The sequence below is a fragment of the Capsella rubella genome, unplaced genomic scaffold (assembly GCF_000375325.1).
Source record: "Capsella rubella cultivar Monte Gargano unplaced genomic scaffold, Caprub1_0 scaffold_8, whole genome shotgun sequence".
Taxonomy (NCBI): domain Eukaryota; kingdom Viridiplantae; phylum Streptophyta; class Magnoliopsida; order Brassicales; family Brassicaceae; genus Capsella; species Capsella rubella.
This window is the reverse complement of record NW_006238916.1, coordinates 3,527,904-3,534,335: the sequence shown is the minus strand read 5'-3', so window position 1 is coordinate 3,534,335 and position 6,432 is coordinate 3,527,904.

Genomic DNA, 6,432 nt, shown 5'->3' with positions numbered 1-6,432 from the left:
CTAGACATAGATAGTCTTTGCAACGAAAGTTGATTGATTATATTTTTGTGATTTGAGTTCAAGAACGGTGCTTTATAAATCCTGACAATTATTTATTTGCAATTCTGAATTTCCTGAGAATATCCCTAGGCCTAGTGTTTCCTCATTACTGTTTAAAAACCAATCTTTATTTTAATTTGCTGTTTTTATTTGATTTAAAACCTGCTTGCTTAGCTTAATTTTAATACCGAATATTTACTGTGTAATCTTTGAGTCTCTGTGGATTCGATCCCTAAGTACTACAGTGATCTCTTAATTGAGAGAGTAGCTCAGGGCAAATTTGAGCCGATCAATAAACCATGAGAATGCATACATTCCGCCACCGCCAAAGCACCTGACAATGCTCTCCACAAAATCATTTTAATTTTTGGTTCCCTATATAGAGACCAAACCTTCTCTCTAATATTGTTAGCAGCTATGAGGAAAAAGGCGTTTTCATACCTGCATAATTACCATGTGTTGAATTTATACATTGAACTATCCACTATGCATTAACATATAATTTGAAGACGTCGTTTTAGTGTTTGAATAAAAGTAAAAAACATTGATGCCTACCAGACTCAAACCCACAACATCGAGACCATATGATATCGTTGTAACCACTCAGACATATCAAACTTTTGGGATTTATTGAACGAAGATTTAATATATACTCTTGCGTCTCTGATTTTCTTCTCTCCTTTCATGTCTGGTCTCTCTTCTTCTTCTTCTTCTCTCCTTTCATGTCGAAATCTTTAAATGACATTTTATGATTGGCGAATCTAAATAGAATCAAAATCAAAGCAAAGCTTTATGATTTATAAAGTAAGAGACTAATTTGAATAAAATCTTCACTATAGAATTGATTGATTTATAATCGTCATTTCGTTAAGGATTAGATTTGGATTTCATGAAATAATTCAGATTTCATGAAGCAATTAAGATTTTATTTATTGTTCATGGGTTATTTTATGAGAATCGTTTACGAATTTCTAGTTTTCTACCATGGAAGAAGAGAGACAGAGAAGTGTGTTTGTTCATTAAATTTCAATAGTCTGACTTGTCCGAGTGGTTAGAGGGAACTTAATGTGTCTCAGCGCTGTGGGTTTAAGCCTAGCTAGCAATAAATTGTTTTTTCTTGAGAACGATTAAAACGGCGTCGTTTTAGTTCGCTGCAATGTACACGTGGAATCCACCTCAGCATCACTTCACGCTAGGATTAACGATGTCAAGCATTAAACACGTTTTTGTATGAAACATTAGGTTTAAAATTCAAATTAGTAAAAAATGCATGTATGTTATTGCACAATGGATAGTTCAATGTATAAATTCAACACATGATAGTTGTGCAGGTATGAGAAAGCCTTTTTCCGCAGCTATGACATTGTCCAGAAGTTGGTCCAACAATTCTAACTCACGGTTCATAAGCTAATTCCCACTCTTCACTAAGTACTTGCCATCGACTGAAAAATGGCCAAATATTACCATCAAACAGGTTAATAGCTGGAGGGAAAGAACAAATGCGATTAACATCACACTGATAGATCAGCTCGTGTAACCGCGAAATATCCCAGCCACGGGTCGTGGTTATGAGAGACGACACCTTCAGCCAGAGATCCATGAAAAACTCCTTGTTATACGGTCGCCTCGGGATGTCATCAAGAACCCATTTATCAACCCATACGCTTGTAGTTGCACCATCACCAATGGTCTTCATAACACCTTTCTCCAACAATTCACGACCAAAGCGAATACTACGCCAAGCATGTGATGGTCTACGTCCCAAAACAGCTGAGTAAAAGTCTTTGTCTACAAAATAAGCCACTTTATAAACTCTGGCCAACAAAAACTGAGGAGAATCAAGTAAACACCTAGCTTTTTTTGCAAGGAGAGCCTGGTTAAAGCTTCTTGTGTCTCTAAAACCCAATTCTCTTCGCTCTTTTGACCGACAAAATTTCTCCCAAGCCACCCAATGCATCTTACTTTTATCTTCAGTAGCATTCCACCAAAACTTCATCATAGCACTTGCTATCACCCAACATTGATGTTTAGATAACCGAAAACAAGACATCGCATACACGGCTAAAGCCAAAACTTCTTTCCCTCCCAAAGAAAGAGTTTTCTCGTCCCACCCACCCAACCGTGAGTTCAGCCTGTCACAAATAGAGCTCAACAGTTCACGTTTCAAACCACTAAAACATTCCAGAAGGCCTAAATATTTACCAGCTCCACCCTCTAGCTCAATACCAGAAAACAACCCCAACAAACGTCGCATATAAGGATCAATTTTCTTCCCAAAGGTGATAGAAGACTTTTGGATGTTTATTTCTTGACCCAAAGCTTTACCGTAGTGCTCAAGACAAGCCAAAAGCTCAGTACATTCATGAAGATTGGCTCGGCAAAGGAAGAGACTATCGTATGCAAAAAGTAGATGTTGAACCGAAGGACAAGAAGGAGAGAGCTTCATACCAGTTAAACGACCAGCTTGTTCTGCTTTGTTCATGATGTGTATCAAAGCTTCAGCACACAAAATGAAAATGAAAGGAGACAACGAATCTCCTTAACACAGCCCTCTTTTCGGTTTAATAAAACCATATAAAGTACCATTCATAAATACAGAGTAAGAGAATGAGCTGACAAACTCGTGATCCATTTAATCTACTTAATATCAAAGCCCAACCGAATAAGCAATTCCTCTAAAACTTTTTACTCCACTCGATCATACGCCTTAGACATATCCGCCTTGATAGCCATAAAATCCTCACCACATCGGGGATTGGTACAAAGGGCATGAACCATTTCATGAGCCAACAAAATGATATCCAAAATTAATATCCCCGACACAAACGTTTCTTGAGTATCTGAAACAATAATAGGGAGAATACCCTTTAATCTATTGCAAAGAACTTTAGAAACAATCTTATAAAGTACCAAACAAAGACTAATTGGCCTAAGGTCTGTCATTTTAGTCGGATTCACCTTTTTGGGACCAGATTCTAACTTGTTGAACCTCAGCAATAACTTGAGAACCAACAATTTCCCAATATGTTTGATAAAAATGTCCTGACAGGCCATCTGCTCCCGGAGTGCTATCTCCACGAATACTAAAGGGCGCTACCTTAATTTATGTACCCAACACATGTATAATAAGGTTACCATTCATTTGTTATGTGAATCTAAGTAACAACCACTCTAAAGCCTCTGAAATCGCATCAGGAGACGAACTAGAGAAGATGTTATGAAAATAATCAACTACCACCTCTCCCATAGAACCCTCTGAGGATTGTTATATCCCCATCTTATCAATTAATGATAGAATTCGATTCTGAACATGCCTACGCACAGCCCCATGGAAGAACCGCATGTTCTGATCACCTTCCTGTAGCCATTTCTCCTTACTTTGTTGTTTCCAAAAAAGTTCTTCCTCTCTAAAAGGTTCTGCTAAGTCCCACCGTAGAGTCTTCAATAATTGAAAATGCGATTGTACTTTAGCTCCTTCTAGCTCAAGGTTATGTTGTAACTGCGTAATCCGGGATCTTAAATTCTGATTGGTACTATGTTTCCTTCTTGAGATAGACCGTTGTCACTCTACAATTTTGTTCATAACAGACAACGACTCTATATCCTATCCTTTCGACCATCCTTCTTTCACAATGTCAGCAAACTATGGTTTTGCTGTCAACCATTTTTGAAACAAAAAACGGCCTCTGTGAGACATATGTTCACTAACAAAACAAGTAAGGAGGGGATGATGATCAAATCCTATACGATCTAAATATTTAGCTTGTATCCGTGGAAATAGTTGAAACCAAGCCGCATTACAGAGTGCTCTATCCAGACGGCATTGAACCCAAACTTGATTGCGTTCACCAGCCCATGAAATTTTTTTACCAACGCTAGGAACCTCCCGTAGACGACAATCATTAGTCATATTCCAAAATGGAAAGAATGATGATTCTGCTCGTGATGGTCCCACTAGCTTCTCTAAATTTTTGATAATTTCATTAAGATCTCCCAACACTAGCCATGGATCATCTCTGGAAACACTTAAACTAATTAATCTATCCCACACAACTTGTCGTCGATGTACAACAGGATCCCCATATACACAAGATATGAAGAAACAAAAAGGGCCAAGGTTAACTTTGTTGTCAATAATGCGATGATCAGCACTAAGAATCTCCACCACATAACCTTGTCGGATTGACAATACATGAATGATCATATCGCAGTGACTTCTGCACGTTCACTTTGTGATTACTGGAGTTCTTCGTCTCGAGGAGGAACAAAAAATCCGGAAAATATTCGCGACGCATTTTACTCAACATAGGAATTGTCAAATTGTCCCCCAAACCTTGACAATTCCAACTCATAAAACTCATACTTGATTCGACGATTCCTCATGTGAACCATCGTTTCTTTTACACGCTTAAACGATTTTTGATGAAAGTTTAGCCTCATCCACAGCCTTCCTTTTTGCCGAAACACCATCCTCCAAGTCATTATTCAAAACATCAAGACTTGTTACTTGTAGCCACCCCTTCCTGTAATTTTTGAGCCTTTCTTCTCCATAGATTGGGTCTTCTCCTCTTCTTTACTGATGCAGTTTTCACTCCAGAAGAACCAGCAGAAAAACAAGGTCTTAAATCCGTCGATCCAAAACCTTATTGTGAGGCAGTAGCATACGTAGCACACATCGAGTGAACATGCGTAGATAGCCGTGACATGGCCTTACCCGTACGAATAGCCGAGACAACTCGATCTTCCTTTGAAGTTGCAGAACAACTTGCTCCTTCAAAACTCGAAAACAAAACCGCTGCGTTTATCAACATCAGTAGTGAATTTGGTTGGAGCTTCAAGAAGAAGAAGAGTTTTCTGGCCATCAGCATCCCCTCCAAATCCCATACAGATTTCCAAACTCTCTCAATATGAATCTTCTTCAGATGCGGGTCAGCTACAGAAAGGTATTGCCGCATTTCATCAAGGATATCTTTGGCAATTTTCGATTTACCCAAATCATGATCAGTGCCCACATCATCATCGGTTAAGACACCAAAAAGAGGGTCATATTTGCTTATCTTTGGCACTAGCCAAACTAGGTATGATCGATGTTGCTTTCATCCCTCTTGTAGCAAGAGCTTGCCGGTTCGAAGGATTAAACAGGCATCGTTCCATGTCATGAGTAAGACGTTTACATTGGTAACACCTCCGTCAGATCCTTTCATACTCCACTCCAACATTAATTATATATCCAAAAGGAATTTGGAGGGAACGAGAGTTCTTCAAGGGCTTACTCACATCAAAAAGCACACGGACCCTAACGTAACCCTTACTTTGAGATTTATGTGGGTCAAAAGCAAAATCCGTAACTTGTCCAATGTGATGCAATCTCCTTGAATGTGTCTAATGTGTTGTAATTCACCAAATGTTACGTAAACGTAACCAAATCGGCAAAATTTTTATATAATCCTCTAGTGGCTTCTCCACCCATCTCTCCAATGTCACACTCCAGTCATTAAAAGTTCAAGCACCTACTTCAAGTACCGTACTTAACTCGGATTCAAAATCAAATATGAACTGGAATTGATCATTTGGCAAAGTTATGCCTCTAACTCTATTATAAACCCTCCACATTCGTGGCATCTCGTGAATCATCTTCGACATCTTTTGGTTTTCCGGGCACAAAAGCCTCCCAATAATACTACATTCATTGCGAAGGCAAGAACTGAACTCCGAACGTTTTTGCAACACGATCGGTTTCTCTTCTTCTAGTGACATCTCATGCAACGCCTTGTCGAGAGCGTACTCCATTAAACACTAAACACCACTTACTCCCAAGATAAGAAATTAACAAGTGAAAAAGGAAGCAAACGTTGTCTGCGCTCAAGAATACTTAGAACTAGGTTAAAAATTCAAAAAGATCCTCCAAAATTTTGTAAATATCCTGAGGAAGTCTAGAGTGTTATTTGAAATTAATGCGCTGAGTCTTAATGCTTAGTCATTTCATGTTTAATTAACCAGAAGTTGAGATTAAGAAGTGATTTGAGTTTGATAGCTTCGTCAAGAGATTGAACTGGTTAGCTTATGAGCTTCTTGTCTAGGAAACATCATTGATAGTGTTTGATTGAACTTAAAGATCTCCACTGAAGTCACCATCTCATCCCCAGAACCTCCTTTTAATTGATTGATTTACCTTGCTTTATTTATGTTCTTGCATTTCTAGTTCACTGCATGTTCTTATTTCTGTAGTTTCATTTCTGTTTTAGTTTAATGTTGTCTTTTGCTTAGCTCTTTCTTGTTTTCAATTCAGTAGTTGATAGCTTAAAACCTTTCTAGTTTGGCTTGACTTGGTAAACATTAATTGCATCTAAACTGCTTGCACGCGTCCTTATGGATCGATAAAGCCCTTTATAC